At 42.6% G+C, this 18,596-nt stretch overlaps 1 protein-coding gene across 1 annotated transcript in view; it reads left to right on the top strand.

Annotated features, from left to right (window-relative positions):
* Positions 1–6,182: 6,182 nt before the first annotated feature.
* LOC147198959 (protocadherin-15-like) overlaps positions 6,183–18,596 on the top strand; it is a 188,639-nt gene continuing 176,225 nt past the window's right edge. Inside the window, exon 1 of the mRNA XM_086122233.1 lies at positions 6,183–6,345. The gene's annotated coding sequence lies outside the window, so the exon portion shown is untranslated. The remainder of the gene's footprint in view (positions 6,346–18,596) is intronic.

Below are 18,596 nucleotides of genomic sequence, written 5' to 3'. Positions count from 1 at the left end.
TCGGACAGTAGGCGGGGGACACCCTGAATTGGTCGCCAGCCAATCACAGGATTCTGAATATGAATGTTAATAATCAATTAAAGTGTGAATATGATAAAATTATCCAATTTCCTCAGCTACATAAAGTCCTTAAAGTCTTTCTTGAACATTCATAATAGCAGGCTAAAAAGCGATACATTTACTGAATAGTTCTTTGAAAAAGACGTTTACCAAATGCTCAATGAATGTCACGCTTGCATATTGTATAAACCTGAGGATATAAAGTAGTAAAAAGACCCAAACAAACTCAACTAAGACCACAAATCTCATTGAAGTGATAAATCTCAACCGATAGTTTAGCCTGGGCTGTTCGTGGAAGTATGCAGTCTGATGTGCGTTTTCTAAAACAAGTTAATCAAGTCACACAGCGAGAAATGGTATACAGACATGCTAATGTTAGCTTCCCCGAGTGTTGTACCTTAGCTATGGACCTGCCGATTGTTCACAACCGTCTCTCCAAGCTTGTTTTCTTTGGTAACACTGAAGTTCATACTGTTTAAATTCTGTGGCAATGACTAATTGTCCTGAATTCCCACAAGTGGGCTGTACATTTGAAAGTGGGTGGAAAGTATTTTCGTACTTCTGTGGGAATCTTGGAAAGCCAACTTTTAAATGAGAGGAAATGAACAAAAAATGTGGCATCCATAAACAATATTGACATTAGAAATGAATCATATGGGCGTTGCCATGCACTGCTGGTCACTCATTTGACCATTTGAGGTTGCATGGCTAAAAACAAACACAAACGCTTGAGCTGTAGCTTAACGTTAGCTTTGTCCTGTGAAGGCCAATGCTGCCGTCTTGCAGATCACTAAAAATAAATCTGTGCGAATGACTAATGTATTGAATTGTCACAGGTGGGCAGGTACATTTTAAGGCGAGGGTGTCCAAAGTCGGTCCTCATGGGCCGCTGTTCTGCCTGTTTTCCAGCTCTCCCAGGAGCAACGCACCTGATTCAAATAATCTTGATTGTTCTAATGCTGCTTCAGAGCTGGCTGATGAGCTGATCATTTGAATCAGGTGTGTTGCAGACGGAAGCGATGGAAAACAGGCAGGGTGGCGGCTCTCCGGGCCTGGAGCTGGACATGCCTGTTTTAAGGTCTCTGTGGAAATGGAACAGGCATATTACTGGACATCTTTCAACATTTCGGGTCCTTGTTTGGTCCTAATTAGAGTGTAGTATAAATACTCCTGTTTGCCTGCACCTTTGGTTTGGCCTTCCTTCTGAGAGTGTTCAAGATGCTGTTTGTGTAAAACAGCGAGCATAAGTAAGTTGCCCTACATTATATCCATTCTACTGCTCACTATACAATGCCAAGCCGTTGTGATTGTAGCCCATTGAAAGACACACGTTTCTTTCAAAGATGTTTAAAAGCCCATTCCTCACAAATATTGATACATGCTGACTTGCCGGAATGTTCCCCAGAGCTGTTGAACGTTTCTTTGCTTCTACTCTCTTCTGTTTTCACTTTTTCGGCTTCCCATTCATTTCTTGACCAAAGGCTGAGAATTTGTAAGTACACCCAATCTGCCTCTAGGGAGCGTCCTAAACACTTTTAGAACATAAATCAATTAAGATATCCTTTATTTGTCCCACACTGGGGAAATTTACAGCCTACAGCAGCCAGAATGTGGGTAGAAAGAAGAAAGAAGAAAAAACTTCTTTCTTTCAAAAAAACAACGAAACCTGATGTGGTTGCCATCTCATTTTTGAGAGGCATTCATCGGTTGTGTCAACATGAGTCATCTCTGGTGTTGAGTGAAAAGGCGCTCGATGTAGAGCATGTTGATTTCACCCGTCAAAAGGGTAAACACGTGCGAGTGAAACATTTCAGTATGATGCGGTGCCACTTGATACTTCCATTTGACCACAGCACTTTCTCCCAAGTCTTTGCCGAGTCATTTTGATGTCCACTGGCAAACTTAATGCAGGCCTGTATATGTGGTTTCTTAAATAGGGGCACTGAAATTTTTTTAATTATAAAAAGAGGGGCACTGAAAATACACATTTTCAGTGCCCCTCTTTTTATAATATCTGAAATATTTGCTGTTTTGTGTTTTTTTCTTTGCTGTTTTGTTTGTGTTTTTGTGATTTGTTCTTGTGATTTTTTTTGCTGTTCTTTTTAGTATTTTTTTTTCCATTTGCTGTTTAGTTTGAGTTTTTTTCTTTTTGCTGTTTAGTTATTTGTTGTTGTTTTGCACTTCAAGACCACTGCACAATTAACATTTTTGAGATATTCGAATTTTTAGTTTTTAAGTTTGATTTTACCATGTGTTAATCATTTATATCTACGATATTCCAGAAGAAAATCACGTTGCTAAACCTACCCATTGATTCATTGTATTACATGTCATGTTATAATTTACTTATTATTATGAAAACCTGATGTGCTAGAGGAAAAACAAGAGCAGATTCAGAATCAGCACCAAAAAAAATCTAAAATATTTCTGATTTGAAAAAAATATGTATATATTTTTTGACCAGTGTTATTTCTCCCACCGTGATAAATTGATGTCATCAGTCAGTTCATCCATTATACATCCAAACAAAACACTTAAGTGGCAGCACATTTTACACCGTGGCTTATCTGAGCAGTTGTTGTTCCTCCATGCTGCATCACCTCCATTTTTCTTCTCCCCCGTCCTCATAAATACACTTGTGTTCCCTCCGTTGTCGCCAGTTTGGCCATAGCTCGTTTCTCCGCCGCGATTTGAGACATCATAGCGGTGAACCAATTCCGTGTAACCTCGCAAGGACAATTAATAATGCCGCTGTTCGAGAGTTCATTGCCAGTCAGGGGATGTTTTTAATGGCACACGCAATCTCTCACTGTCCTTCCGGTGTCGTTTTTCTGCTGCATTTTCTAACGTGACCTTTTTTTTTGTACGCTTCATCATTTTGTGGCACACACCAAAAGCTGATATAGTCCCCTAAAGTAATAATGGCGCTCTCGAGAAGCAGGCGAGCTATTATCTTAGCAGGCTTTCGATTGGCTTTGTTCACATTCCCATGAAAATCTGTAACAGACTGATATGTGGCCACCAGTCCAGACACGTTAAAAGTATTATAATTATTATCATCGGTGGAGGCAGTGCTCAACCAGTTTCTGCTCCTTCTGGTCTGTGTACCTTGGCCACCAGGGGGCAGTACAATAGACATTTACGCTTCGATTGAATGGTGAACCACAAAAGACATCATAATTGTTTTTGTTTATTTGTTTTTGCTGAGGATAGAGATTATATGCCTGTGAGTATTTTTGTATGCTATTTCTATATATTTAGTTCCCGCTCATGTTTGAAAAAGTTGTATAGAGGTTTCCAATTACTGCAATGCTAGTTTCGTTAGCTCATCTTTAGCCTTTTGCATTGTGTGTGAGCATTAAGCTAGCAGTATTTTATAAGCGATGTTTATAAGGTTTGGTTCAATACATGTCCTTCTTTTTATGACTTTTTTAGCCCCTTTCTGGTGTGCCCTTCTAGATGTAGCTGTGGCACTAAAACAGAAGAACATTGCGACTCCATCCGTCCACTCTCACATTCACAATATCATTCCATTTTAGTTTTTGCTGAAGATTATATGCCTTTGAATAAAGGTTGATGCAGTAACGTCGACGCCAGTATCATGAGCTCATCTATCGCAAAAAATGAACCAAATACTGAATACACAGTCCAGTATAATTTCATTTCAGGGCTTGAATCGCATGAACTGTTCAAGTGAGGCCGTAGCTGTTAGCGAAGGTGTTTTGCATCATGAGAATAATGGAAGATATAATTGGGCCATTTTTTTAGGAAAATGGCAACTATAAAAATTGAGTGGTGATAAAGTTTTCACTTTTATTTTTTTCTGGTATGAAGCCCACTCAAGGGCTTTATATCACGTATCGTGTTCCTCATAAACATACAGGTACTTATTTTATTTTTGAGCAATGGCGCCATTACCAACAGGCTGCACTCCATCACTTTTGTTCAGGGCCCCAAGGAACAAGAAAATGCATTTATTTTCAAAATATGCTCATGTGATCTTTTCACCGCATTTTTGCTCTTTTGCCCATCAAACTTCTTATCAGTCGCCTCACACCTGCGCTGCCTCTAGCTGCCTTTTTTGGCCCATTATTGTGCTTTTGCTGTCTAGGACAATCGGGCCCACGCTTCAAGCTAAATGTGTGCTGTTTTATGGGTTATGGCTTTTGAAAAGTGGACCACTTAATGGATTTTCATTCGATTGCCCCTACTGTGTGATAACTTGTCATGGATGCTTGAAATTCTTCAACATATTTTCTCTTATAGTGGCTGGGGGCGTTTAATTACTCAACATAAGACATTCGTTATGGTGGGATGGACACTATTTTCCAATGAACAGGAAGCAATAATTAAAAATTATATATTACTAAATATGGGTCAGCGTTTACCAGTTTGTGCTCTGGAATTCTCCGGGCTGCATCACTTTTCGGCTGTAAACTTCAGCTTTGCAGGAGGCGTCTGGGGCGAGGCAATAATTTCTTTATTTAGCATGTACTGGGGCAAAGGCCCCAATGAAATATTGTGAATTACACGAAGAGAAAAAAAAAACTTAATTATGGTACAGTACTTTTTTTTTTTTTTTTTAGTACAAAACAACCCAAACTATTTGGGTCAAACTGACCCAAGTTGGAGGTCGATCCATTTTTATTTATACCTGTGTGTGTGTGTGTGTGTGCGTGTGTGTCTGTATGTGAGCCAATGTGCCAGCCAGTCATACGACTTTGCAGTTCGTTCGAACGACATAGCCCAATCAAAATTTTCTATGCCACATTGACAGTTGCGCACCTCACTCAAAAATACTGCCAATCAATGACGAAAATTGCCTATAGGTGCCAAAAGAGGGCGGTAAAGCACTAAATGAAGCTCCTCAACTGACTTCAAAATAGTTCCTTGGCAAAAGCAATACTTGTTACAATACATGGTTTTGGACTGAAAACAAAACCAGAATCAGGTTTTTTTTTTTTTTTTTGGTGTGTAAAAAATAGAAAGGTGACCATACTTAAAAGTTAAATACAACTGAACTGTGCTCAAGGAAATGTACCATCAGAAAATATATCTTACTCTATTAAAAACATTTGCTTCGTTTATGCCTCTCTCTGTTGATGTTTACTGGGCAATTAACATAAAGCGAAGACAATTACTTGTTTAGTATGTAAAGAAACCATGTACAGTAACAGTGCCTGACGAAAGATCAATGATTGCCAAGTGAAAACCAGCATAAATAACTAGCATCAATGTTTCGGTTCTTATAAATCACTGGCTATTTGACCACAAATGATGCAACAATATATAGACAGGCAATATAACAACACTCATGGACATATATTCTTTTATCCTTTTCCAAAAAAACCCCCACTAATATTACTGTAGCTTACTGGAAGACAATCATGTGCATGTACGTATTCATTATGTTTGTACTATACTGCTCCCTCATGGCAAAGTGCACGCACCAGAAGGTGCTGCACAATGTCCATTGACTCAAAGCATATAATCTTGATGCACACCCTGTTCAATTGTTTCAATTATCGTTGTTCCTACTGTATATGGTTTCGTGGGGTTTCTGTTTAAGAACGTTTTTCTTCATTAAAAAAACAAAACACGCTACAAAATTTAGACTGTACTCCCCCCCCCCCCCCCTACTTAACATTATTTTGACAACATTTACTGTATAAAGTGATTATCTGTCATCAGTTCTTGGCATTCATTCCACTACGGCCCAAACAGAGCTAAATGTGCTAAATCCAACGTTGGGTGGCGCCAGAGAGCAACAAAGGGGAAGCGACGGGAGAGAGGGCGAGCCGAGCCGAGCGACTCACAGGTTGTGTGTCTCCCTTTCGAATTCCACTGTGTTTCAGGTCGCGTCAATGGATGTGCGTGTGTGTGTGTGAGACCATGTAAGCCACAAGTCAGGGCAGCGATGCTACTGGGAAAACTCCCTCGCCGCAAGGAGCAACACACTATTATCCAGAGTTGCTTGGACCCTTGAACGCATCACTTCAACTTCAGCCGGTGCGCGCGGAAGAAAGTGAACCGCACGCCGTCAAACCGCCTGCCTGGGGGTGGTGGGGTGGTAAAAGAAGATTATAGACCACCGGGATTGGGGTCGGGGGTGGGGGACTCCCCCCTTTGGAAGATTATCGGCTTGAGCACATGTGAAGGACATATACCGAAGAGGATTAGGTCATGTGTACTGCTGCCTACTTGTCATCTCTCCCTGTTCTTGTCCTCTGAACATTTGCGCAATGACCTTTGGCGCACTTGGAATACGACGGACGCGCCTTTGAGGTAAAACAAAGCTATTATTTTCGAATTGCAAATGGGAAATATCCCAGGCATTGCATTTTAGCCTGACATCCACATTTTTGGGGCATGCTTTAGGGCTTTACGCACATTTTCCAGTCGACAGTCTTGTTAAAAGACCTATTTTTTAAAATTGCCATCTCTGTATCACCGGCTAGTTACACGGTTATTACCCACGCAGCGTGTTCCATCAAGTGTCCCGGGGAGTAGACACTTACCGGAGCAGCGGAGGCTGAAGACAATTTGCAGGGCAGGCTTTGAATTTAAGGGCGATCGATACTTGGGGAGATGCGTTCAAGTGTGTGTAATTAAAAAAGAAAGGAGGGTGGGGGCAGAGGGAGGGGGGGGGGTGTTGACCAGCTGTCATCCGGCCCAGAAAATGTGATGCAACAGCAACACTTATGTTTTATTGTTACAACTATTTATTTATTTTTAAATTTATTGGCAGAAACGTTGCATGACTTATGATGCAAGTGCCACCTAAAAGAAACAAATACAGTAGCATAGTAGGCCCTAGTGTTCAGCAAAGAAAAACAAGACCGATCTTTCATTTCGGAAATATGTAGATAAGTGTGCGTGTGCATGCGTGTGTGTGTGTGTGCGCGCGATAAAAAGACTCAAAATGTATTGGACATACAAGTTAAATAAACGAAATGTTCGAAATCGTTTTTTAATTATTAAAATTAAATTTACTTCAAAGTTAAATACAACTGAATTGTTGGGTGGGGGAAAAAAAAGCACACACAATTTAGCTGTTTGTTGGTGTACCACTAGTGGTATGCATAACGTACTTTGAGAATCACTTGTCGAACCCACACACAGACAGCACAATAAAAAATATATGAACTTGTCTGTCAAAGAAAGTGAGGCTTTCTCGGCCCCCGCCCCCCCCCCCCCCCCATCCCACCCCACCCTATAAAAATAGTCCTAGCGTAAAAGTTAAAGTGCACACACATTTAGATTTGACTGAACATCCCGAGTGCACTTAAAGTTCAACATCGTAGTAAAAGTCATCCGGCATGAATTTCGTCTGGTCCAACAACACAGATCATCAAATTGGCCCTTTGTAGCCGGCAAACCCGATGAATCTCGGCAAACAGATGCCCCCTGCAAAAGAGCGTTGTCATCGTGTATAGTTGGCACAGGATGGCGACGTAGCACTTGAAAAAGGGGGAGCACCACCAAGCGTCAACACCACCCCAAAATCATGCACACGATCAGCGACCCATATTCTACAGTTGACCATAAAATGTCCGTCGCTAAATTATTCGACATAAGCAAACCACTTTCACATGAGACCGATCAATGGTATTAGCTAGCGTATCATATTGTGACATCACACAATGAAAGGCAAATGATGACGTGCAAGAGCATTTTACACAAACGGTACAAAGTCAATTCTCACCCGAAAATAGTAGTGAGAGAACTTGTTTTATAAACTAGTAGTTCGTTGTTGCTTTTGAAAAAAAAAACATCGATCATGTCACATGTAAACAGGTGACCAGAGAACTTCCGTCAGAATGACGGAACAAGTCGCCGTGTAAACTGATAGCAAAAAAAAAAATCCAGACTTTCAATCTTGAGGTGATATAAGGCCGCACGGCTCCCGCAGAGTTATACAAAGACGTTCAAGCAATCCGGATACCAGATATGTCCACAAGCTATTTTCAAGAATGATCATAATGCATAAAAATAACAGACGAGGCGGTCGGGGGCAAACCGATTGATTTGTGGAAAAAACACTAACTTGACCAGATTTGGTCAATACGACACACATGCAACGATAAGAAAACGACCAAATCAGTCCTGTGATACTTTTCTGTTTTTGGCCAATCGTATTCCCAAATAGCCGCCTTTTCGTTGGCGTTAGCGAGTTTGCAGTTAAGCGACAGGAGCTTATCTAATCGGATGAAATTCCCAATACTGTTAGCGTATCTGCGCGTAACATCGCCTCTCCTTCCAATGAGTAAAGCCCCCATGATCCTGTTATCCTGTTCTTGAAGGATGTGTTTCACATACCCCCTCTTCTCTGATGTGGATTTAGTTGATGAGAACCCTGCTGAGCTGTATCCAGTTTCTTTTTTTTTTTTGAAGGGTCGAGGGGGCAAGTAAGCATGCTACACGTGTGCGGGGAATCCTTAAAAAGCTTTCTTTTTTTTTTAGCTGCAGGATGTCTCCATCAGTCACAGGCTGGCCCGTCCACGGGCTCACGTTTGGGGTGTGTGTGTGTTGGGCGGGGGGGGGGGGGGGCGGGATAAGAGCTGAAGAGGAGCTCGGTTCAGGCCAGTTGTGAAGGCGGCATTGATATTCCAGCCGTGTCTTGCTCCATAGGCAGCTCGTTGTCACGGTTCGCGCGGTGGGACGGAGCATGATCAACGCTCGCTTGGGAGGAACAGGATGGCTAATTTTATTGAATGTTAAGAGGGAGACGCTATGGGAAATTGGCTTGTGTACAAATAATTGGGTCTCTGAAGTGCCTGTCCACCCGCCGAGTGTGAAATGGAACACCCCGAGTGAATCTTAACTATTTTGCCTTTTTTCTGAAAATGGGTCTGAAATTGAGCTGTTCGAAATGTCGCCGGATTGTGATGCAACGATGTGGCTAGTTGACATAATACTGCTTCCACGCCGTTTCTGCGTGACGATCCGCCGTTCCCGAGCAATGGTCGAGTTAGACGGAACCACGACCCAGTCACAACCAAAAGCTGCTAACATCCACATATTCGCACTTCGGCATCGGTGAAATTGCTCATTCGCAGATTTCCTCAGGCTGAAAAAAATGTTTCATACAAAAGTATTGCTTTGGTGCAGGCAATGAGCTTTATTACGTTAGGCCATAGCCTTGTCAAATTGAAAAAAAAGTGCTTTGCTGCCAAGTTGAGGTAGCTCGAGGCCCTTCCCAACTGTCTTAATCTTGATCTCAGTATTCACTGGACAGATTTGCATTTGCGTTCCTAGCCGAGCTGATTATTTATGAGTGTCATCATAAGAGTACTATTTCTTGTTTTGCATGTGTGATACAATGGCCAGGTGATGAAGTGCTGCCTTCACGAGTGAAAATCATTCGGTGAGAACATCGAAATGATGCTTTCGAACAGGGGTGTCAAACTTATTTTGATATTCTACATCTACATTAACTCTGAAGTACTGGCGGAGGAGGTGAGCGGTTGCTCAACTTCATGAGACAAAACCTCCCTCCCACTAGACTAGAAGTGGATGTACTTGAATTCTTTGTCCTTGCTTTATTTTGATAGAAGAATGTCAGAGACACCTGAGAACACAGAATTAGTCTTTTTTTCAACACTTGCTTGATTGATAATGTGGTAAAGTCACCTTTTGTTTCAGCCGAACTTTAGCTGGGGGGAATGCTATAACTGTACGTATTGTAGCTAGTGTAGCTTGTTGTAGCTAGCCCAGCTAGTGTCATTTACGCTAGTATGCTAGCAGATTTTTTTGCTAAGCCTTATGTGAAGGTGGTTTTTATGTTTTGAGGACAGGACCGTTATTCATGCATGAAAGTGGTTCAGAGTGCACGATTGTCTGTGTCTCATGTTTTGTATTATTTTATTTTTTTTCTTAACTTTTCTTTTGATAGCGGCGCGGACACCGGCGGCGGCTCCTCTTGTTTTATGTTGAGAGGGAAGAAATTTAATCTGTGCTGTATGTTACACATAAAGTACATTTGACAAAGTTTATCCAATCCAATCCAATCCAAAATCATGTAACATGGGTTTGTGACGGTGTACTGTACATGCTAGATGCATGCAGTTGATACTTTGTGGTCCTCTCCATTTTAAGTGCTTTGCCGCCATCTTTTGGCATCTTTATGCAATTGCAAACCCCTTCAGGGGTAGCCAAGTTTTTTTGCGGTGGGTCCCTATCCCCTGCAAATCAGGGGATGGAGGGCGGGGGGCGTTTACTGTCTACCTTCCCCTTTGTAGGATTTCCCTCTTGTGTAGCGCTCAGACTAATACTGTTTGCATTCGAGCAGATTGTTTGTATTTCTTCACGCTGACATTTAGCGGATTGATGATATTCCTCTGGTTTGACCTTCCAGCATCCTGATGGGGAAAAAAAAATCTGTGTTTGTTTCATTCACTAAGCATCACCATGAGTCGTTATGGGCGCCCCATGTGGCTCGTTCATTTTCACTGACTTGCAGCAGGGCTGAGAATTAAAAAAATCATGGAGCGGCTCTGCGCATCCCAGATTTTTTTTTTTTTTTTTTTTTCTTCTCCCTCAACGGCGTCAGGTGCAGTCGTGGCACACCGTGTGGCCGTTCAGCGTCCTCTTGAAAATTTATGGTCGGCCGAGTCGAAAGATTTATCTGTCCCGAGTGCATGAAATTGCAATGCTCTGCAATATCGCGTCCAGGGCCGGCGTGGGTGACTGATTCGCCAAAGGCTGGGGGGGTGGGGTGGCACCGAAAAACTGGCGGGCTCCACTTCAGGTTGACACGACCAAGGCTTTGTTTTTCTTTAATGCACTCTTTTATTGGAAGAAAGAATGGAAATAAGCGCAAAGGAGTAACCGCTGGGGCGCCATAAAGAAAATCCCTTGCAAGAGTCATACAAATAACGTCTTGAAGAGTCGCTCGTACTCGAGTGCAAAAGTTTACAAGCGGTTGCAGGAGGACGATTCCGACAAGGCTGCCCGCCTTCCAGAACTTAACTTAGAAGTCGCTGCTCATTTGCATTTCATTATTTCCACAAGGAAAGACGAGCGGCCGATCCATATATCGGATGCGAGGTGAGACGAGTATCCGGGCTCATCCTTCACATCTTGCGGCCCACTTAAAGGGACGTAAGCGAGTGTGAGTTTTCGCCGTTTGTTTCCTCCCCGCCGCCACTGACGACCGTCCCCGTGTCTTCTTAAATTGACAAACATTGACAGAGGCAGGTCGTATCAGCTCTCGAGTGCTTGTTGTCAGCACTGTGTTCCTTCTTGACGACGGCGGTTGTTTGCACTCAAGACGAAAAATCATTTGGAAGATAAGGCGCTCCGCCGTGTGACACTACACTTCGAGTGGATTTAGTGTTGCGCTCCTTGCCGGGCCGAGTAACTGATGCACCTGGCGGGTCACTTGGTGCATCCTGAACGCCAGAGTAGTCGATCAGTGTGTCCGTGTGTGTGTGCGAGATCCGCAATCGCAATTGGGGCTGAACGAATCGTCAAATTCCGATCGATGTTGCGCTGTGGCAGAATGCGATTTTTGACTTTTTGTTTTCTCCGCTTTGCTTTTGAATGTTGTTAACAGTTGTTTGGAAAGGCTTGTCGGAAATAAAACAACCTCTTTGCCATCTAGCGGAAAAGCATTTCATTGTTCTGCCTGACATGATGCGTTGCGATGAGCGAAGCGCGCATATTCACCTGAATGTTTTTGGAAGGCGGGAGTAAACCGGAGTAGGCGGATCAAGCTCGACAGACAAAACCCGGAACGTCTCGCTTGTGACAACGTGCTGCGCTCCCCTTACATTACTTTGGCAAGTCAACTTCAGCAACTCGGTGAAGTGCTGCCTTCACGAGTGAAAATACCCGCCGTGCTTTCACTTCGTGAGGACTCGGGTGCACAAGCAGCCACTCCGTAGCTCCGCCCCTTATAGTCACGAAAGCTGATCTGGTGTTGCACCCCAGAGGTGGGCGGGGTGAGTAGTGGCTCATTTGCATGAGGTGGGGATTTGGATTCAGGCTTGCAGAAAGACCCCCCTCCTCCAAAAACTTCATGTATGATCTTGCGAGCTCCTCAAACCCAGTTCGAACATAATCATGATGGATCGGAGACGATTGGGAAACCGCAAACTGTACTAATTGATCCCGTTCTTCATTTTCCTCACTGGCCGTAAATGTCAAAGAGTCAATAAGGTTGCCCGGCTGGAGTTTCTGCCGCTAATTCAAACCGCAAGCCGCTTTTGCCAGAGCAAAGCTGGACTCGGCGTAAGAAATCCGTGTCCTGCTCGTTACCGAAGCATGAAGGGAGATGATTGCATAGAGTGTAAGTTATCTCCTCTCGCCAATGCCAACAGTCTCCAAATGAATCAGGAGCCGACTGGCGGTGAATATTAAAAGGCGCCGCTTTGTGGATGCAATGCTGATTTGTCGCATTCCTTCTCCTTGTCCTCTCCGCCTCGCTTTTTTTATTTTTATTTCATTTTTTATTTTTTTTGTCACACTACAATACGGCGCTGTTCATTTCTCAAAGAAAAAAAACAACCTCTCTACATTTTGGAACTCTGTCCCTTTGGGAAATATGCATACAGGAACACATTTTGGTGTTGCATTGTATGATAAAATATAATGGAACTGCTGAAGTTGAAAGTGAGGCGCACAACTCAAATTCAAAACCTCAGTTCAAGTATCAGAGAGATGAACTCGGCCTCTGCTTTTTTTTTGGCGGGGGTGGGCAACATTTGTGCAGTGCATTTTTTTACTTTTAATGTACAGTACTGTACGTCCCGTGGTATTTGCCTTTAAGGGGTGTGGCCTATTCAGTGCCATCGAGAGACCTGTTAGGTCTGTGTATGAGCTTCTGGGTGTGACCTATTTGTGAGTTTGGCTGTTCAATGATGAAAGTGCATCGGCGACCTTGGCTCTCCTTGCCCATATGCGAGGGCATCACATATTTTTTTCACTTCTCCTAAACATATCTGACGGTCACAATTTTGCTCACATTTTAAGTTCAAGTCAACTTTATTGTCAAATGTGCTCCAATGTACAACACACAGCACAGATGAAATTTCTTTCCTTTCAACCACAGGAGAGAGGAGCCGCTGCGGGTGCCCAAAGTAAAGACCAAGCGATGGCTCTGATGAGAAATTCGTAATTTGGGGCACTTGTCAGTCAAGGTAACATTGAATTTCTCCACTTGACAGTTAGAAATATCACTTTAAGAGTCAAGGTTCGTCGGGCCAGATTATTTCCTTTTCTGTCCGACTTTGGTGATTCTATTGTATGGCGGAATATGGACTGGAATGTTCATGATGAGTCGTGTTGTCCTGAGATATGCAAAAGCTCCCATGGTGGATTTGAGTATTAGGCAGCTGCCACCATGGCCCCCAATTAAAAGTGACCCCCGGGGCTGATGTTTGGCTAAATTTAATCAATGAATGCCTATAAAGACTCAAGCTGCTCGCTTGGCCACAGGGTAATGTCCATCTAATGAGCAGGAGCACATTTCGATGATAGGAAGTGAGCGGCAGGTCGCATCTCGCGGGGGGGGGGGGGGGCATCATTGTTCTTGTTTAACCCACAAACGGGGTCAAAGATATGAAGGAAGTCGGTGGGGGTGGGGGACGATAACTTTAATATGCGCTGCCGACGGTAAGCCGTTTGTCGAAAAATATTTGCTCATGATTTCCCTTTCGAAACGGCAAACACAGTACAGCGTAATCGTGTGAATTAACATACAATGAATATGGCACCATAAGAGTAAATGTTTGCGCTGCATATTAGGAAATATTTACCTTTTTTTTTGGTTTCATCAGCCGAGTTGACTGAATGGATTAATTTAGCTCGACCTTGTTTATCATGACACCATGCTCAAATCACTGAATGGGGTTTGTGCTGGTTTTATTAAAATGTGATCTATTTTTTACAAATAATTAGACAGTATTTCCCAGTTAATGTATGATTGCATTTTTAATGAAGTACTGTATGTTTATTTATTGTATTTAATATTCATGTCAGTAGGCGGGGTACACCCTGAACTGGTCGCCAGCCAATCGCAGAGCACACACAGACAAACAACCATTCGCGCTCACAGTCACATCTAGGGACAATTTAGCACGGCCAATCAACCTACCATGCATGTTTTGGGAATGTGGGCGGAAATTAGAGTACCCGGAGAAAACCACGCAGGCACGGTGAGAACATGCAAACTCCAGCCGGGAAGGCCAGAGCCGGAAATGAAAAAGAATTCAAGGATGTCTATATAATGGCATTTTTCTAGACATATAAGAGAGTCAATCTTTCCATTATAATTTTTTTTCGGGGTAACTATTTAATGGGTTGTGAATTCATTTTATTCCAGTGCTTACTTCATCCGCCTCTTCTTTCCATTTGGAATATGAGGCCACGTTTGAATATTTCACACTCTGCAATTGTCACATCTGTTCTGGCAGGCTGCCGCGTTCGTCATATTTGGTGTAGAACAAGAGGCAACTTATTAATCACATGAGTAATTTAGCGGCCACGAGAAATCTCCAAACAACAGAAGAGGGGAAGTGGGACGATCTCCTGCGAGTAAAACAGACTCGGGGTTAGAAAAATATTATTCGACATACTTTGGCGTGACGTGATTAGGAATTCCGTTTCGTGAATGCGAAGTGTGCGGCTCCAAAGGAGGCTGCCAGGAGTCAAGAAAGAGGCTTTGGGAGATTCAATATTTGCGGATCATGATACAGCTGACGCACAACACAAGTTTGTGACTCTTTAAAGGAGACACACTCACACACACACACACACACACACACACACACACACACACACACACACACACACAAAAGACTTGGGCCGTCACTTGAAAGTGGCTCTGGATCTTCACCCAGCCCAGCAGATCATGTCATGGGAAGAGAAACTTGTGCAGGTGGTTATGATATAAATTAACCCAACTCTTACATAACAGTCGGGCAGAAGTGCTGCTCGGCTAGGCAGATAAAAAATATTTACCTCTTTTTAAAAAATTTTTTTAATGATGACTTTTACTTGCATCTCTGATTAAAAAAAAAGTGTAAAAATGGGTTGACCAGCATTTGAAATGGAGAAGTGCTCAGTAACAGTTTTAGACAGATTTGTGAACAATATTTGCGGGAAATAAGCTGTTTGGGCACTTACATTTCAGCGTCTGTAGTAAAGTAGTTGAATATCTACATTAATACTTAACTACAGAGCGTGACAGCTTTCGTGTTAGTCATATTCCGCTAACTTCAGTCAACGCAGACTATCTCTTATCCCGGGCAGATGGTCTTGTCTGGTCCTTCGTCATCCTGTTATTTAATCAACTCATACTATTCCCCCAATCCAAAACATACTGAGCGCTTTAATCGGTCATCATTAAGTAAGTCAAGACATTTAGGTGCGACTTAGTTTTCGTGTGAGGCTAAGAAAAAGAGATCTGGGTCCTGTAGCGATCCGTAGCAGCTGTTCTTTCTTTTGTGTTGCAAAGAAAAGCGGAAGAAAAAGCGTGGTGGAAAGGTCTCAACACACCCACACCCACACACAAAAATCAAGTATCATATGGTGGAAGATGCCCTGGGGTTTTTCCAGGTTAAATCTGAAATTGTTTGACCTCACAGGTGTCTGACTGTTAGTCCAACAGTGAACCTTTTTGAAGATCAACAAACGTCAAGTTTGTTTTCAGCTCATCTACTCTGGAGATGAGCTCCCCCCCCCACCCCCACCCCGCCTCCCTCTCCACCCCCCTCAGTCGCAATTCATCATGTGTGTGTGTGTGCCTGTGAGCTTTCCTGTGATGAGGTTTACCAAACAAGCCGTTACCCCCACGGACGTGTGATGCAAGGGCCCCATTTGACCTGCAATAGGTGTTTTCACAGGGGTAGTGGTGGGAAAAACTGTGAGAAAATTGTACAAGTTCATACTTTTGTTTCTATCCTTTTATTTTTATTTTTTTAGTTCTTCAACTTCACCCATCACTTTGTCTGCTTTGAAATTGCTTCACTGCTAGAACACCAGAACCCCCCCCCCCCCCCTCGTCCCCCATTGTTCCGAAAGATAAACACTGCACTGTATTAAAAGAAAAAAAAAACTGGGGATGTCAGTCAAAAGACTCACAGTGGAGAGAGAACCAAGCCTGGCTGACTTGGACGAGAAACATTCACACCTATGGACAATTTAGAGAAAGGGTGGCGAAGGGTTCCATTTCGACATAAGTAGTGCTTTGCCGCTGTCGTGTGGCATCTGTAGCCAACTTTATCCACTTGCTTCTTGATTTCAAAGCGTGTGGTTTTCACATTGCTGGTTGCTGTACCTCTAAATTAGATATTTATAAATTCATGTTTTGGGAAAAGAAAAACTTTTATTTTATCTGGTAAAATACTGACAACATCATTTCGAGCATTTTTATTTGCAGAAAATTCATTGTTGATTATTTCTTTCTCCCCCCAGAGCTGTATATCATTAAATATAATTTTCAGTCTTTATGATAGTCGAGTGTGCTTCTGAGATGTTACAACCTTACTTTTGACACTTTATATCAAATATTTCATTAATCCCGCCGAGCAAAGGAGCTGGAGAAGTGTTTTTGAACATGACAGGTTCAAAAGGGGGGAGAGGGGGCGATGGGGCTTTTAATAAAGAGGACAAGCTTTGGATGGGGGAGGGGGGGGGGGGGGATGCCGACAAAGACGGGGAATTACTCGTCGCTTTGAAGTTCATTTGAGAGATGCAATTAAATGGAAAAAGTCGCATTCGAAATCCTGACCGCTTGTTTTGCCGTTCGCTCACCGCCATGGTTTTGCACAGGAAAAATGAAATAAAACAATGTATGTGAAACGTGTCAAGGGCCATTACCTTAACGGTGGAGAGAAAATGACTTTACTTCAATGAAATTATGTGCACCTGGACAGGAATCTTTTATTTATTTTTATTTTAGCCATCCTTCAAACGGCATATTTCCTAGAATGCATTGTTGCTTACATTATGATTTCGCAGTAGCAGAAACAAACAAAAAAAAAGCTCCAGTTGCTGTGGTGCTCCGGTGGGGTTTTCGGCATTCATTTGGTTGGCATGGCAACCGCACCAGGCCCAATGTTAGGGAATAACAGTCAAAATAGCAATCATCCAGTTGTTGGATGGCCACTCTAGGACTTAGCCAAGGAAATGTTGAAGTAAAAGGGTGACGACACACACACACACACAAAATGGGCTTTTCACATCAAAACGTAATAAAGTTGATGCCAGTTCAAAAGACGACTTTGGAGGGTCCCTGCAGAAAAAAAAACAAAAATTGGAAAGCTTGGGACACGTTTGCAATGCTGCAAAGTGTCATTAGTGTATGTACATGTTGGATGTGTGCCTTTTAAGGGACATGGCTCGGTGATTGATGTCAGGAGCTGAAACTGGGCCGTTAGTCTGCCTGCGAGTGTCTGGGCGTGAGGTGTGGCCTACAGCAGCTGAGGAGTTTGGTTAGTTGTTTTTGCTTTTTTTGTTTTTTTTCACCCCCCCTAAAATGGGTTTATTAAAAAATTATCGAATTTTTTTTTTACATTGAATTATATAATAAAATTAATTGATTGATTGGCAACAATGAAAATAAATCAATCATTATATTTCAATTCATTTTACAAAATCATTGGTTGATTATGGGGATTAGCGGTTGTATGGATGAGAAAATAAATGAGTGACTTATTCGATTATCATTATTTGGGCTGAAACTAATAATTATTATTTGGGATTAATCCATAGTACCCCCCCACCCCCCCTTAGTTGACCGGCTAAAAATTTTCATCCCTTTAAAAAAACAAACAAAAAAAAAACAGGACTTTATTACAGACTGACGTATATTGATTATGATTCAGTTACTGGTTTGGCCTGTAACCTGTCCAAAGAATCGACAAAAACGATCATTGTTTTCCAAATTAAAAGCAGATGTTCACAAATGTCTTATTTTGCTGAAACTGGCAAAATAATCTGACAATTTGGACAGTTTTCAGTGACACGGTGCCTCTAAAAAATCCGTCGTCAAAATAATTATTCTGTCATTTGGTAATCGATTAGTTGCTGATTTTTACTTGCTCTACAAATAATCTGTTTTCGTAGTGGATCACCGTGTGCTGTTACCTGGAACGTGGACACCAGAACGGCTTTGAATAATGAACCATATGCTGCTTCACCACGTCAGATAATGGGATCGGATCACAAATACCGTAGCTGCTGCCTGTTCCGGTCTGTTATTATTTCAAATCAAAGCAGTCTGTAAATCCTGACCTCTGTCTCTCTCACATGTCTAACAGTGCCATTTCCCCACTTTTACTTCCACTTGCGCCGTTCCAATCTCCTGCCCTATAACATTCACAGCGGGGGGTCTCGATAAATTCCGTCCTATTTCACAGTGCATTTATTCACCCGGGGGCAGGCCGTTTGGAGAAAGCAAAGGGTAAATTCACCTCCTGCTCTCCAGCGAGCGTTATCTTGTTGCGAGCGCCGTCGAGGCGGCTCGAAAACGCGACTGACGGTTTTTAAAGTTGGAGGGCTGCGAGGCTGAAACATCGTTTATCGATAGG

Source organism: Hippocampus guttulatus, chromosome 10 (assembly GCF_054856545.1).
Source record: "Hippocampus guttulatus isolate MCC_2025c chromosome 10, RoL_Hgut_1.0, whole genome shotgun sequence".
Taxonomy (NCBI): Eukaryota; Metazoa; Chordata; class Actinopteri; order Syngnathiformes; family Syngnathidae; genus Hippocampus; species Hippocampus guttulatus.
Note: the sequence above shows the minus strand (reverse complement) of the source record. Positions and strands in the feature narration are given on the sequence as shown.